The sequence below is a fragment of the Aquarana catesbeiana genome, linkage group LG06, assembly GCF_042186555.1.
Source record: "Aquarana catesbeiana isolate 2022-GZ linkage group LG06, ASM4218655v1, whole genome shotgun sequence".
Taxonomy (NCBI): Eukaryota; Metazoa; Chordata; class Amphibia; order Anura; family Ranidae; genus Aquarana; species Aquarana catesbeiana.
The window spans coordinates 333,642,428-333,658,835 of NC_133329.1; the positions used below are offsets into that span (position 1 = coordinate 333,642,428).

Sequence of the window (16,408 nt, forward strand, 5' to 3'; positions counted from 1 at the left end):
CCATAACAACCCCTGTCTGTCTGTCTGTCTGTGTCTAGAATGTTCCCTGACAGACACACACCTCCAGCTGTCAGCAATGAAGGAGCTCATCCTATACATCATGTCCTCCTCTCCATTCCCAGACCTTTGTAGCAGGAAAGGCTGGCGGGGGCAAATGCATGGCCAATGTTCTGCGCATGCGTCCCGATGTCAGCTACACGACTCCGCGTCACACCAAAATCACACTTAGCGCTAACACACTGCCATTATTTACCAAACCAGGCGCTCCGGAGTGTTATCGCTTTGTGCCATGCCAGCTGGCGTCCGCTGTTCATGTTTACATTGTAGACCCCAGCTGGATGACGGCTCCCGTTATAAACAATGGCCCGTCATTCCCACCTTTATACATCTTAGTGCTGATCTCCTGCAGACTTTCAGCTGCATTCCAAATCATTAAAGTGGTTGTAAACCTCAGACATGAAATATGAACAAAGCATATCCTTCTATAGTGTGTGCTTGTCTCAAATAAGAGCAGTAAGTGTCATTTCTGTCTGCTGCTTCGTTCCTTTGCATGAATCGCTTCTGACAAGTTTTCCGGACAACAAGAGAAAAATGGTGACAGAGGAGGGAGCTCCATCTGATTGACAGCCTCAGCTTTGTTGCTGTGGGAGGGGGGAGTCCCATCCCATCTCCCTCCCCCTCCCCTTTCCTTTTCCCTCCCCCTTTCCTTTTCCCTCCCCCTTTCCTTTTTCCTCCCCTTCTCCCCTTTCCTTTTCCCTCCCCCTTTCCTTTTCCCTCCCCCTTTCCTTTTCCCTCCCCCTTTCCTTTTCCCTCCCCCTCCCCCTTTCCCTCTCCCTCCCCCTTTCCTTTTCCCTCCCCCTTTCCTTTTCCCTCCCCCTCCCCCTTTCCTTTTCCCTCCCCCTCCCCCTTTCCTTTTCCCTCCCCCTTTCCTTTTCCCTCCCCCTTTCCTTTTCCCTCCCCCTTTCCTTTTCCCTCCCCCTTTCCTTTTCCCTCCCCCTTTCCTTTTCCCTCCCCCTTTCCTTTTCCCTCCCCCTTTCCTTTTCCCTCCCCTTTCCTTTTCCCTCCCCCTCCCCTCTCCCTCCCCCTCCCCTTTCCTTTTCCCTCCCCCTTTCCTTTTCCCTCCCCCTTTCCTTTTCCCTCCCCCTCCCCCTTTCCTTTTCCCTCCCCCTTTCCTTTTCCCTCCCCCTTTCCTTTTCCCTCCCCCTTTCCCTCCCCCTCCCCCTTTCCTTTTCCCTCCCCCTTTCCCTTTCCCTCCCCCTCCCCCTTCCCTTTCCCTCCCCCTTCCCTCCCCCTTCCCTTTCCCTCCCCCTCCCCCTTCCCTTTCCCTCCCCCTCCCCCTTCCCTTTCCCTCACCCTCCCCCTTCCCCCTTCCCCTTCCCCTTCCCTCCAATCAGCCCCCAGAGCTCTCTTCACTGAGCTCTGAAGAGTGTAACTTCAACTCTCCACCCCCTTTTTTCTGAACTCTCAGACAAGCTATACATTGTGGACATTGGGCCAGTTCACACCACATGCAGTCCAGTGCATTTTTTTTTTTGCTGCATCAAAAGCACATGGACAGTAGGTTATATGTTTCCCAATGGCATAGTTCACACACCAGTGCAGTCATTTCCATGGCATTCCAGTTCCAGAAAAAAAAAAGTAGAATATGGTGCATTTTTCCTGCACTGGAATGCGGTAAAACGCATAAAAATGCATCAGAATGCACTAGAACGCATGAAAAAGACATACAATATGCACCGGACAGTGGAAAAAAAAAAAACAGGAAAAAAGCATCTGTAAACATCAAACGCACTAGAACGCCTTAAAAACGTGCATGTAAAAACGCATCTTGAACAAATTGGAGTGCATTTGTGGTGTGACCCAGCCCAAAAAGAAGAAAAAAACACCAGGAATGCATCAAAAACACACTGGAACGTGTTAAAAAAGCACATTCAAAAACGCATCTGGAACAAATCTGGAGTGTGTTTTTGTGGTGTGAACCAGCCTGAAAAAAGCATCTGGAATGCATCAAAAATGCACTGAAATGTGCCAAAACCGCAATAAAAACGCGCATGCAGAAACTCATCTGGAGTGCATTTTTGTGCTGTGAACCAGCCCTTCGAGTGGATATAGAGAAGAGAATATTGCAGATAAACAGGTATAACGTATGTAGAAGGATTTGTTTCATCTCTGTGTATCATCTGAGGCCAGTCACTTCACTGGGTATATGTGAGGGTTTGCATCCACTTTAAGACAGTGAAAATGGTGGATAATCCCTGCGCAGTGTGTCAGCACAGCCACTTGTAGTCACCACCTGGGAAGCATGTGACAGGATGACAATCGGTAAGATACCACCAGCACACTATAGAAAGACATTAAAGCGGAATTTCACCCCAAAGGGGAAATTCCACTCTACCTGCTCCCCCCCCCCCCCCCCCTTAACATTTGGCACTTTATTTTTTTCGGGGTGGAGTGGGTACCTGTTTTTGTTAGGTACCTACTCCCCCACTTATAGTCAGATCGCCACGGCGATCCAAGCGGAAGTACACCCCCCCCCTTCCTTACCCTGCAGCCTTCTGGGACATGTCACATGTCCTAAGGAAGCTGCAGGATCATTCAGATATCATTTAATGAGCAGCTGGCTGTGAAGCCGCAAGCAGTCACAGCCAGCTGCCCACCGTTAGTATGCCGTCGCCAAGGGCCAGTGAGGAAAGCGCTGAATTGTGGGAGAGGTAAGTTTCTGTTTATTAAAAGTCAGACGCTGCAGTTTTTGTAGCTGCTTACTTAATTTTTGAAAATCGTCCTGAAAGGTCACCACTTGTTGGTGGGGAATAAATGCCCTATCCTTAAAGTGAAACTAAACCTTCCTATTGTTTTCAGCCAAGGAAGCTGCTGTCTTGGCCTCCATTTGATCTGCAACTGCCATGATGCTACACATGTGATCAGTTATGACACCAGTCATTTGATGGTTTGACAGTTTGGTTGAGAACACAACCAATATGACAGTTACATTCCCTACTAATCATTCCATGGCTTGACAGTTAAGTTGTGACAGTTATCATTTTCTGCATGCAACGGTTATATCAATGAATATAGTTGCACTTTTTAAAAAGAGGAACTAAACCCTTCTATCCTTTTCATACAAGGAAGTTGTCATCTTAGCTTCTGTTTGATCTGCAACTACCATGGTGCTGCACATGTGATCAGTCATTGGATGGGTTGACAGTTTGGCTAAGATCACAGCCAATGTGACAGAAATTCTGCCATTCCAGGAAAGTAATTGTTTTTTTTTTAATTGTTTAATTGATGGGTTTAGTCCTTCTTTAAAAAGTTACTTTAGTCAGAAAATGAAGTCCTGCTAGATCACATCAGGTTGGCCCCTTTTGCAGGTATAGCTGATGTAAAACATTTAAAAATAAGTGTCTATATTGTTTAAAATCCAGTAATACACTGTCTCACCCTGCTCTGCACATGCTCAGTTGCTCTCTATGTTTAGGCACTGCTGAAATTGTAGAGGCCGATCTACTGACAGCCATAGGGCCAGTTCGCAACACATGCAGTCCAGTGCGTTTTTTTTTCTCTGCATCAAAAATGCATGGTAAGTAGGTTATATGGTTTTCAATGGCATAGTTCCCACCAGTGCTTGCAGTTCCAGTTCCAGAAAAAAAAAAATAGAACATGCTGCATTTTTCCTGCACTGGACTGTACTAGAACATGGTAAAATGCATCAAGAATGCACCTAAAGGCACCGAAACCCACATGTCTTTACTTAATGTTAAGATTAAAGAGGGGGAAAAAAATGCACTGGGCTGCATCAAAACCTCATCAAAAAGGCGTCAAAAATGCATATGCAGAAAAGCACCTGGACTATGTTTCTGTGGTGTGACAGAATTAAAGGAGAATTAAGCCATCCTATCCTTTACAGGAAAGGAAGCTGTTTCTGTGTGATCTGCAACTGCAATGGTGCTTTACATGTGATCAGTTATGACACCAGCCATTTGATGGTTTGACAATCCGGTTGAGGACACAAGCAAATGTAACAGTTAGCAAACCTGGCATTCCAGGAATACTGTTTTTTGAAACAGTTAATTTGATGGGTTTAGTTCTGCTTTATGATTTACTGCTGTTCAGGAGGTCTATCCTCCAGCAAGAAGAAACAGGAGCAATGCTGGGGGCAGTTTATAGCACACACTCATTTTGGTAGCATAATTATTAATGTGGAATGTATGTTCCTTGCTAAAGAACGTTATTTTGTTATCAAGTTGTTATGGGTAAAGTTCTGCTTTACATAGTTGCCCAATCGGACATCAAAATGGTTCATTTAGATTGCTGAACTCCATTGCTCCTTGCACCCTAAACCACATTAAATGCATATGGGGACGAATTTACTAATATAGCACAGGATGTTCAAGTTGCAAAGTGACTGTTAATAAATAAAATGAAGATATGTTCGCTTTGAATGACCAATCATGTGCAGAGGAAAACAAAATGGATTTTTGTTAACACATGATTTGGTTCATTGAAGTAACAACAGCTTCCATTTTTTTTTTTCATTTGAGCAATGTTAACCGGTTCAATACCGGGCAATTTCACCCCCATCCTTCCCAGGCCAATTTTTAGTTTTCAGCGCTGTCGCACTTTAAACGTCAATTGCGCGGTCGTGCGACGTTGTACCCAAAAAAAATTGACGTCCTTTTTTCACCACAAATAGAGCTTTCTTTTGGTGGTATTTGATCGCCTCTGCGTTTTTTATTTTTTTTGCGCTATAAACAAAAGAAGAGCGACAATTTTGAAAAAAACACAATATTTTTTTACTTTTTGCTATAATAAATATCCCAATTTTTTTTTAAAAAAACAAATTTTTTCCTCAGTTTCGGCCGATACGTATTCTTCTACATATTTTTGGTAAAAAAAATCGCAATAAGCGTATATTGATTGGTTTGCGCAAAAGTTACAGCGTCTACAAAATACGGGATAGATTTATGGCATTTTTAAAAAATATATATTTATTTATTTTTTTAGCGGCGATCTCGATTTTTTTTCGTGACTGCGACATTATGGTGGACACATCGGACACTTTTGACACATTTTTGGGACCATTCACATTTATACAGCGATCAATGCTATAAAATTGCATTGATTACTGTGTAAATGTGACAGGCAGTGAAGGGGTTAACCACTAGGGGGCGGGGAGGGGTTAAGTATGTTTCCTAGGGAATGATTCTAACTGAAGGGGGAGGGGACGTACAAGGGGAGGAGACCGATCAGTGTTCCTCCGTTCTGGGAACACAGATCGCTCGCCTCAGAGCTGACAGGCTGTGGATCTGTGTGTTTACACACACAGATCCACATGCCGACCCGGTTAACGGGCAATCACGGGTGCCCGGCGGACATCGCGGCCGCCGGGCACACGCACTGGGTCCCGAGCAACGCGGCGGGCGCGCGCACCCCCTAGACGGCCGGGAATCCCAGGACGTCATATGACGTCCACCCAGGATGGGAGATCCCATCTGTGGACGTCATATGACTATGGGCGGGTAGTGAAGTGGTTAAGAGTCTCTACCCTTATAGTGAATTACCCCCTATATGTTTCTCTCTTTTTTTTTTTTCAGTGTTTTAAAGCAGTATTACAATCAAAAACTGATTATATTGCAGCTTATTCATTCTTAGATGTGATGGCTGCATTAGTTTTCTTTTTTTAAGTTTTTCTTACTTTATTTATACCTGTTATTCTAGCCACTCCCCGATGACGTCCTTGGTGACGAAACGCGTCGGGTTGGGCCAACGAGAGTGACGCAATCACACCAGCCGGAGCTTGGAAATTAGACACGCAGCACAAGGAAGGAATTAGGACGTCTGTATTTTGATATTATACACCTCTCGTTTGTTATATTGCCCTTGTGAGTATGTTTTAATATTTATAGTAAATTGATTTTAACCAAATACTACACCATGAGAGTCTTTTTGCTTTTCTCTTAACCTGGATGGATTCCTTTTGGAGTGTTTATATGGAGAGCTGTTGTCTGGAGGTTTGATGATTCCCTACCACTTTGAGTATACACAAAGCTCGTTTGGTCATCCGTTATAGGTGGTCAAACATTCTGGTAAGGTGCATTTACTAGAGCACGTTTGTGTGGTGGAGGGTTATTTCACTTCACTTGCTGGCAGAGAAGCTGCTTTGGAAGATTTGTTACTAAATTTCTGGAATTCCTTAAATAGAATTTTATTCTGTATGGACTTATCACATACAGACTTTATGTATATAATTCTTCACATGGTTTTTCACTTGTGTGGAGTGTTTTTCTCCTCTTAAATAGACTTATCTTTTTTCAAGTTTTTTTTTTTCCACTTGATTTAAAAGCAATTGTTTTTATTTAATTTGCCTACATATCTATTCTTGAGCACTACACTTCTTTATGAATTATCTGTATAGGATTTTGTATCAAAATCTTAAAGTGTTGGTGGCTATTTTTACACTTTAGTTCTGAGAGCAGTTTTTTTCTTCTAAGCGATCTTATAACATGGACATGTATACTGTTACTATATAACTACTTTAAAGTGGTTGTAAAGCCACTTTGTTTTATTCCTAGAATCCCCTGTGTTCGATTAAGTTATGTGCCCCAGTGTATGTGCTTTATAAGAAAAATATGCAGCTTCATACTCGTTTCAGAGCGTCGTTCTGTGCTCACGTGACCACCCGCCGCTCTCCTTCCCCGATCTGACAGCTGCAGCGCTGAGAATCCCCTGCTGAAGTCAGCCGAGGGGAGAGGAGGGGCTCTGAAATAAGGTATGAAGCTGCGTATTTTTTTATAAAGAACATACACTGGGGCACATAACTTAATCAAACACATGGGATTCTAGGAACAGAAAAAAAGTTATTATAGCAGCAGGAGGGGAGAGGCAGGGAGCAAGTCGGCACTAAGACTAGCTGACAGGCAGGGAGTGAGGGGTAGAGACAGTGGGCTGACCGAGGCACGTAAACTGATCACAGTATTCTAGATCAGCAGCCAGTTTACAGAGGGGAGGGCATCAGCCAGGTAACTTAAATTATAGAAAGGGACAAATTACACAGCACAAGCACTGTGCTGTTATTCATGCTTTAAATGAACAGGATCCTTTTTTTTTCGGGTTACAACTGCTTTAAAGAGGAAGTAAACCCTGATGGGGTTTACTTCCTTTTATGTTTACAGCAAAGCCTGCAAAGTAAAAGCATAATGAGCTAGTATGCATCACATACTAGCCCATTATGTGGCACTTACCTGCAAACAAAGCCCGCGCTGTACCCGCTGCAGGAAGCATCCATCTTCACCTCCCTCCCTTCCGGGGCCACGGAGGCACGTGACCTCACTCCCGTGCATGCTCGCTGGAGCCGCCAGTCAATGCACATGCTTGGGAAGAAACGGCACGGAGGTCCGTTTCTTCACAGCGCATGCGCCGATGGAATCATCGGCGCACTACAAGGTAAATATCTCCTAAACGGTGCACGTTTAGGAGATATTTCCAATACCTATAGGTGAGCCTTATTCTAGGCTTACCTATAGGTAAAACTCACAATCGGGGGTATACAACCACTTTAAGTTGTCAGTGCATTGGTACAATAGATATAAAAAGTCTACACACCCCTGTTAAAATGTCAGGTTTCTGTGATGTAAAAAAAAGGAGAAAATAAAAAACTAAAATAATGTGGTTGCATAAGTGTGCACACCCTCTTATAACTAAGGATGTAGCTGTGTTCAGAATTAAGCAGTCACATTCAAACTCATGTTAGATAGGAGTCAGTACACACCTGCCATCATTTAAAGTGCCTGATTAATCCCAAATAAAGTTCAGCTGTTCTAGTAGGTCTTTCCTGACATTTTCTTAGTCGCATCCTACAGCAAAAGCCATGGTCCGCAGAAAGCTTCCAAAGCATCAGAGGGATCTCATTGTTGAAAGGTATCAGTCAGGAGAAGGGTACAAAAGAATTTCCAAGGCTTTAGATATACATGGAACACAGTGAAGACAGACAAGTGGAGAAAATATGGTACAACAGTGACATTACCAAGAACTGGAGGTCCCTCCAAAATTGACGAGAAGAAAACTGGTCAGGGAGGCTGCCAAGAGGCCTACAGCAACATTAAAGGAGCTGCAGGAATATCTGGCAAATTCCAAAGATGAGATGCACCTAAGCTCCAGTTGTGTAGCAGGTGTGTCCACCTAATTGCCCGCTATGACGGATTGGGTGTTTTACCCTTTCCCTTCCCTCTTTTTCTGTTATATATGCACATTTGGTCTTTTATCAAATTAGCTATGAGTAAGCATCATTCGATGTGAAACGCGTTAGACATTTGATTCCCGTTGTGTCCACTTTTTGTTAATTGTCTGCATTTTGGGATTTTATTCATATTTTTCAATAAAGATGCTTTTTCACAGAGTGCGACAGTCCAGGATTTTCCTAGCTCCTTACAGTGAGGGCCTTTGGGAGGAAGGATGCCTCTTTACATTGGTGGTCAACGGGAAATGAAATGCCCCCTTACATTTATGGTCAGTGCAGGGAAGACTGCTGCCTTACATTGAGGCTTATTGGGAGGTAGAATGTCCCTTTACATTGGTGGTCATTGAGAAATAGAATGCCCCCTTACAGTGAGGGGAAAAAGAAATTTGATCACCTGCTGATTTTGTACATTTGCCCATTGACAAAAAAAGATCAGTCTGTAATTTTAATGGTAGGTTTATTTTAACAGTAAGAGACAGAATAACAACAAAAAAATCCAGAAAAACGCATTTCAAAAAAGTTATAAATTGATTTGCATTTTAATGAGTAAAATAAGTATTTGACCACTTCGAAAAACATGACTTAGTACTTGGTGGCAAAACCCTTGTTGGCAATCAGAGGTCAGACGTTTCTTGTAGTTGGCCACCAGGTTTGCACACATCTCAGGAGAGATTTTGTCCAATTCCTCTTTGCAGATCCTCTCCAAGTCATTAAGGTTTCGAGACTGACGTTTATTAACTCGAACCTTCAGCTCCCTCCACATATTTTCTATAGGATTAAGGTCTTAAGACTAGCTAGGCTACTCCAGGACCTTAATGTGCTTCTTCTTGAGCCAGTCCTTTGTTGCCTTGGCTGTGTGTTTTGGGTGATTGTCATGCTGGAATACCCATCCACGACACATTTTCAAGGCTCTGGCTGAGGAAAGGAGGCTCTCGCCTAAGATTTGATGGTACATGGGCCCGTCCATTGCCCCTTTTGATGCAGTGAAGTTGCCCTGTCCCCTTAGCAGAAAAACAACCCCAAAGCATAATGTTTCCACCTTCATGTTTGATGGTGGGGATGGTGTTCTTGGGGTCATAGGCAGCATTCCTCCTCCTTCAAACACGGAGAGTTGAGTTGATGCCAAAGAGCTTGATTTCTTTTTCATACATCATGGGACACTGAGTCAGGCTAATATTCATTACCTGCTAGTTATACTTCATCTCCAGGTGAATGGACACTGGTAGACCAAAGGTCTTTAGACAGGAAGTGATCCCCTATATAACCCCACCCACCAGTGTCTGCAAGGTGAATGGCATGGTTTGTTTGAGCTCTCTGAGCTCCAGGTCTCTAGTCCCACAAACGGTTCTTAAATGAATTAAGGGATTGACAGATCGGATCCATTTGTCACAGGCTTTATATGCTTAGGTAAATGGTATCCGAGCCTCACAAAGAAGACTCAAGATCCTGCAAGGTTTTGCCTGTAATGCGGCCTCCGGGCGCTGGACCTTGCAAAGTGGAATCCTGGACAACACAGCGCTAAGGCATTCCTGCAGGGTGCTGTATAGGTCCAAGGGAGTGGACCCTAAACAAGAAAAGGGTACCCAGTCCTTGAAGGTCCTCAAGTGACAGGAACCCACCGTGATGGGTGAAGTTTGGGCTCTTAGTTTCTAAGCTGCCCTGCGCCTGGACGGGTAATTGAAACCCCTTTACTTATTATTGTGGGGTGTCCCAGTGATTGTAACAATCAGTTAAGCTGGCTAGAGGCTGAACACCTGTGGGCGGCGACCATATGGGGGAGTTTTGGGCTCGCTGTGGGTCTTTGCAAAGTGTACCTTTTTTTTGCTTGTGTCTGGCTGTTTTTTACCTGTATGATGGAGCACGACGGTGCACCATTTCTGCTTGGTACACCATGGCGCACATGCTTTTGCAAGAGTGCCGCTGTGCTCAGCAGTGGTTTTGTTTTGGCAGCCATGGCGCACGTGCATTCGCAGAAGCGCCCCTGGACTTCGCAGTTTGGCGGCCATGGCGCACACTGCTTCACCGCACATGCGCAGTAGCCTTTACCTGGGTGCATGAAGATTTGTGTCATACGCGAATATAGCCACACCGGTTTGCCGGGACCACGCACATACATGTGCATGCATGCACAGAACGTTCCGGCACACAGCCAGCTTTTTTAAGCTGTATATGCCAAGCTTGCGCTGCTTCCAGAAGGCAGCTGTGGGACACAGAGCAGACTCTGAACAGGCACTTGCAGTGGCTCATTTCTCCTTACCCGGTTCATGTGAGTTACCAAGTGTTGCTTGGCAGGCTAAGGTGCTTTGCAGGATTGTTGCATAGGGAATTGGTGAGCCCTATTAAAGGATCTCCCTTCTAAGGTGTTTTAAATACCACACCCAAGTACACTTTTTTGTGGCTAGTAAATGTCTTCAAAAAAACGGAGTGGGACGTCAGTAGTTCCTGATGAACCTAGTCTTATCCCTTGTGTTGTATCCCCTGAAGGACCAGAGGCTTCCGGGCAATCTGAGCCGCTGCGCCTATCTGGTATTGTGCCTATAGTCAATGCTGCTGCTTCACCCTTTTATCACCAAGGATGAACTGTTCTCGGCTCTAGCCGGGTTAGAGCACAGGATGGCACGGTGGCAAGAAGCGTGACAGATCCCCCTCTCTGGAGCCTCGTAGTTTGGAACAGGAATGGGTTGAGAATGGGGAAGAGCTAAAAGCTCAGGATTCTGTGGAGGGCCAGGTGGATGAGTCTGCTTCTGAACAATCTGGACAAGAAGATATCCAGTTGATGTCTGCCTCTCAGTCGCAGAGGCTTTTCATCCTGACTCAGACCAAAATGGTTTGTTTTGCCTTCAATTGCCTCTTGCAGAGGTGACTGAGCCCCCCTGGTCCTCTTGGGATCCCTGAGGTCTCTTCAGGCTGCACAGGCTTTCCCCCTACACCCGCTGCTGGAACAGGCGGTGTATGCTGATTGGTTACATCCTGACAGGATTTTGTTCCTCTTAAGAAGTTTTCCCCTTTTTTATATCCCATGGATGAAAAATTTGTTAAAAAAGGGAGCATGCCAGCCATAGATGCAGCAGTCTCTTCCTCTAACAAGAACTTAACTTGTCCGGTAGATAACGCACAGGGCTTGAAAGACCCTGTTGGCAAGGAATTGGAGTTATTATTAAAGGCTTCCTTTTCTTTAGCCAGTTCAGCTGTGCAGCTGTTGCAGCAATTGGTATCTGCCAGTCCGTAAAGGATCAGGTCAAACGGCCTGATAGGCCTAACCAGGAGGATGATCTACCTGAAAATAAGACAGATATTCCTTGAGCACTGTGTTTTGCTGTTGACACCTTGAAAGGATTCAATACAGCAGGTTTCTCGTTTGGCTCTCTTGTCTGTACATATGCACAGACTTTTTTGGCTTAAGAACTGGTCAGCCGAGCTTCCTTGTGAAAAGTTATTGGCAGGTTTCCCCTTTCATATTGAACATTTATTTGGTGATCATTTGGATGCATGTATCCAAAAGATTTGCGGGGCGAAGAGTTCTCTACTTCTTGTGAAGAAAAGTACCAGGCATCCTTCATTTTAAAACTTCAGGGACTGCTTCCTCAAATGTCTCAGCGCCAAGGCAGTTTGGCCGCCAACAGGGCACTAGGGCCATTGTTGCAACTATACCAGATCTTTTCCATGACCTACCAACCTGATTGGGTAAAATTGGAAGCACAAGCTAGTACCTCACTCCCCATTGACCTTCTGCTCTGGATCTCCTCTAAGGAACGTAGAGCTATTCTAAGTCCCTCCCTCTCATATTCCCGGAGTCTCTGGGATGCGGTGTGTAAAATATATCCTCCTGAAAGCACCCCATACCCCGGTGGCCCCTATTTTTAGGAACCCGCAATTCCCTCTTGGACAACACCTGCAACAGTTCACATGAAGTTTCCAGTCATCCAGGACACAACCAAAGGTTTTGTTATTTTTTTTTTTTTTCTTCTGACGGGATGTGTGATCTTTCACCTGTCCCCTTCCAAGAGCGGGATCCTAACCAGGGTGAAACTGGCTAGGAATCCAACTAGCTTCTCTGGAGGGTTTTCCCTATATTTGTTTAATTCCTTTCTTCTTGTCCCCTGAAGAGTTGTGGAAATAACTCAGCCTGGCATGATACCCTACCTGGGAGCTGAATACAGGCTGAGGGTTGGCTGTTCTTTGCTCCTTAGCGGGGTTCAAGAATAACTTTAGTGATGGCTGGGGGCTGTAGGAGCATGCTGTAGCTATGGACCCGGCTGCCTATTGTTCCTAGTTTCAGGAGCATGTGCAGCGGTTTGGACATCCTTTTTCCTAGGGGGCACCCAATCATGCCTCCATCGTGTTCCAACATGCTTTCCTGTCTCCCTGGGCAATGCGGCCTCCACAAAGGAAGATGGTGCAAAGGCATTTCCCTCATCACTTCTGCCCTCACATTGGACAACAGTGGGCAAGCAAGGGATGAGGCGACCACTCCTGCTGGCAAGTTAGCAGCTCCTGCAACTCATGGAGTCCCAGTGTGGCATGTTCCTTTTACTTGCACTGGGCAGGGTACATCATGCAGTAAGCTTATTAACACCTTATGTTCTTTTCCTCCTATCTGTATGTCCTCTTGTCTGGTGAGTTTACCCTGTATTGGTAAACCGGCAGAAAAAGCAAGTTACCATTAAAGACACTGATGCTATAGAACTGGAAAAGGTTCTAGTGTTGGTTTACCTTGCAGTTGGGGGCCAAGAAAAGTATCCTAAAATAGAACAAAGCTTTCCCATTCCTTACGGATAAGGAAGCCGCTTTTTTGATCGTAACTGTTTTGGGAAGGTTTAATCTATGCCCTTAGTTCCTCTTTTGAAAGCGTTGCTTAGATGAGGAGGGACTGACTCAATGGCAGTTTCAAACTCTTCATTTTGGCCTCCCAGCAGTGACATAAATCTTTTGCCAAGAGCAAGGCCGAGGTCATAGTACAGCTTAGACTTCAGCAGGTTTCAGAAAATTATCACTTCCTGGTCTTTCAACAGACAAAAGACAAATTGATTTTGGAGTCCAATTCGTTCTGGAAACGTTTTCATTGATGGAAGCTATAGTATAGAAGATTACCATTATGGGGGTGGTTGGTGGGGGGGCGGCAAAGGTTTGAAGATTTCAACAAAACAAGCAGACACTGAATGTTCAGCAGCGAACAGCTGAATATTGATCCATCTATGGGCAGGCTGGTTGTACAGAAGCTGATTTTGAGATCGACTTCTATACAACCAGCCTGTTGAAAAATGTTTACTCCATTAGTGCCACTGGCTATAGCCGGCAGCACTAAGCAGTGTATTCCAACAGTGGGGAAGCCTCCCCGATGTCAAAGTGCAATAGCTCCACGGGAGGGATTCCCCCATCCACCTCAAATGTGTTGATGAGGGAATCAATTTGTTTATTTTTGTTCAACCTACTGGTTGAACAAAAGAAAATTAATTGTGTCTGGCCTGCCTAAGGCTGTCCATACACAGTTTGAATCTTGGCCGGTTCAGCAGGTACCAGCTGAGAATCAAACCATTATTGGGCAGGCTGAATATACCATGTTGATCAATCGATCAACTTGGGTACAACCAGCCTGTGTGATTATCTTGCGATTATCGCTAGAGGCTGCTATAGCTAGCAATAATCACTATCTTGTCTCCCCCCCCCCTCAGGAGAAGACAATGACCTAGCAGGAGGGATTCCCGCATCAAAACTGTTTCTTTCCTGGAACCCGTGGTTAGCTTAGGTTTTATTTACTTTGGAATCACATGTAACATATTTACTTTGTGGTGGTGAAGTTTTTTGTTCTATTATATTTTATTGTTGTTTGAATTATAAATGCAGTTGTTTATCACAGAAAAGAGTGCAGTGCTAGCTTTTTGGCTTTCCTTTTTTGTGAGTTGTCCATATTATACAGTTATAATTTGGGCAGTTGTTATACTTTTGAGTTCTTTGTTTTGTTTTTGTTGTTTTTTTTTATGTACTGGCATTTGTTACTCTTTGAAGAGATACACATTCAAAATATATTTTAAGAGTATTAAAGAGGAAGTAAACCCTGATGAGTTTACTTCCTCTTTGTTTCCCTGCAAAGGTAAAGCATAATGGGCTACTATGCATCGCATAGTAGCCCATTATGTGTCACTTACCTGACAAGGGAGCCTGCGATGTCACCGCTGTCCCTTCTTCTACGAAGCGTCCATCTTCTTTCCGGGTATTGCGGCTCCAGCGCTGTGATTGGCCAGAGCCGTGATGACGTCACTCCCACACATGCTCGCTGGTGCCGTCACTAACGGCATGATCGCCGTTAGAGACGGCACTCTCAGTGCACATGTGTGCCGTTTTATACGGCACATGCACCGTAGACATCGTAGCCTGTCTTTTGGAAATATCTCCTAAACCATGTAGGTTTAGGAGATATTTCTTGCACCTACAGGTAAGCCTTAATCTAGGCTTACCTGTAGGTAAAAGTGGTCTGTGAGGGTTTATAACCACTCTAAGCATTTGTTTTGAAATTCTAAAGAAGCCATCAGTACCGCTTTAGGGATGTGGAATATAGACCCAGTGGGACTGCTGGTTCTAGCATTGACCAGTCTTGCAGCAGGCATTAAGCAAACTTCAAACTGTTTATTTCATACCATGATAATAAATAGCCTGAACAAATTTCTGAAAGAGCATAATTTAGGTGTTAGCAAGTAAGACATTTAAAATTTGCAAATATGTGTAACCTGATTTCATGTATTACATGTATTACTGAATTCCATTCCCCAAGATCTACTAACCAGAGGTAAATTCTAAGAGACAGATTTAGGCCCCTTTCACACTGGGATGGTTTGCAGGCGCTATTGCGCTAATACTACTAAAATGCCTCTGGCAGCTTTTTTTGAGCTTTTTTTTGTTCATGTACTGCAAAAAATGCTAATAAAATGCAAATGCTCCTAAATGCTTCTAAAAGCTACTAAAATGCTATTATGAGCATTTTTCATCCAATGTTTTTTTTTCTAGCTTTTTTTGAGCTTATGAAAAATGCTAGTGTGAACAGAGCCTTGAAGTGAACATTTGCACAATTTAGTGTGTGAAGACTTTCAACTTCTTTTTTAAATCGGCCCAGTGATGTCAGAAATGGCGGCTGGTGCTCAAAATTTTTTGGGGGGGGCGCAAAAACAAACCTGAAATATTCCGTCAATTGCAGCCTCACTGCGCCCATCAAGTGCAGCCACTGTGCCCATCAAATGCAGCCACTGTGCTCATCAAATGCAGCCTCACTGTGACCCCCGCCCACCCGCTCACTGTCTGACCGGTACATACCCCATATTGGTGGCAGGTCAGGCAGCGGGTCACAACGGCAAGCTGTGGGATGGGCAGCGGATCAGGTGATGGCTCCTGTGTCCTCTATGCTTCCGGTGCATCTCTTCTTCCCTTCTGCTAGCCATCCAATAGGATCGCCTTTGTCTTCAGCCAATCACGTGATTGGTATTAGACCCGCGCTTCCTGATTGGCGGAGAGGCGGTTCATTTGCTTTTCTAACACACCTGGGTGGGCTCCGAGCGCAATGCTCTGCGCTGTGACCACCACACCTTTTTTGAAGCCTATTAGAGCCTATGGTTCTAATCGGGTGCTTAAAAAAAAAACACCCCCGCCGCTGTAATTCAGGCGCCTGGCGTCTGAAAAGGGGCCGGACGCCTGAATAGGGGGTGGCCACGGCGCCATGGGTAGATTCATGCAGGGCCGAAACAACTAACCGATTATGAAATTAATCAATTACTATTTTCATAATCGATTAATCGGCCAGTAACATAATGGGGTTAAAAAAGCTAAAATTGCCCTTTATAGTACAAAAAGAGCAAATAAGCTCTACTGTAAATATTACTTTCACTGTTGCACAGTAAAAAAACGAAGGGCTAATTTTAATTTTTTTTTTTTTTAACTCCATTATATTACTGAATGTCTTAGGCCTGGTTCCCACCCATGTGTTTTTGGGTGCTTTTTGCAGAAATGCACTACAGTTCATTTAACGTTCGCATCTATGCTTTTTTTCAGCTGCTGTGTATTTGGAAAGGGTCAGGGACTTTTTTCAATGCAAAACGGTGCTTTTTTGGTTCAATATACTTCAATAGAGAAGCTGCAGAAAAGCATGTAATATTACAGTTCTAATTGAAAATCTGCAAAACAGTCTAG

General features: G+C 44.4%; 1 protein-coding gene across 4 annotated transcripts in view; it reads left to right on the top strand.

Annotated features, from left to right (window-relative positions):
- ATF2 (activating transcription factor 2) overlaps positions 1-16,408 on the top strand; it is a 198,095-nt gene that overhangs the window by 471 nt on the left and 181,216 nt on the right. For 3 of the 4 annotated variants that reach the window (XM_073633852.1, XM_073633856.1, XM_073633853.1), the window contains exon 2: positions 5,716-5,879. The gene's annotated coding sequence lies outside the window, so the exon portion shown is untranslated. Of the gene's footprint in view, positions 1-3,070; positions 3,578-5,715; positions 5,880-16,408 lie in introns of those variants that run through there. The other variant, XM_073633854.1, reaches the window with a different exon arrangement.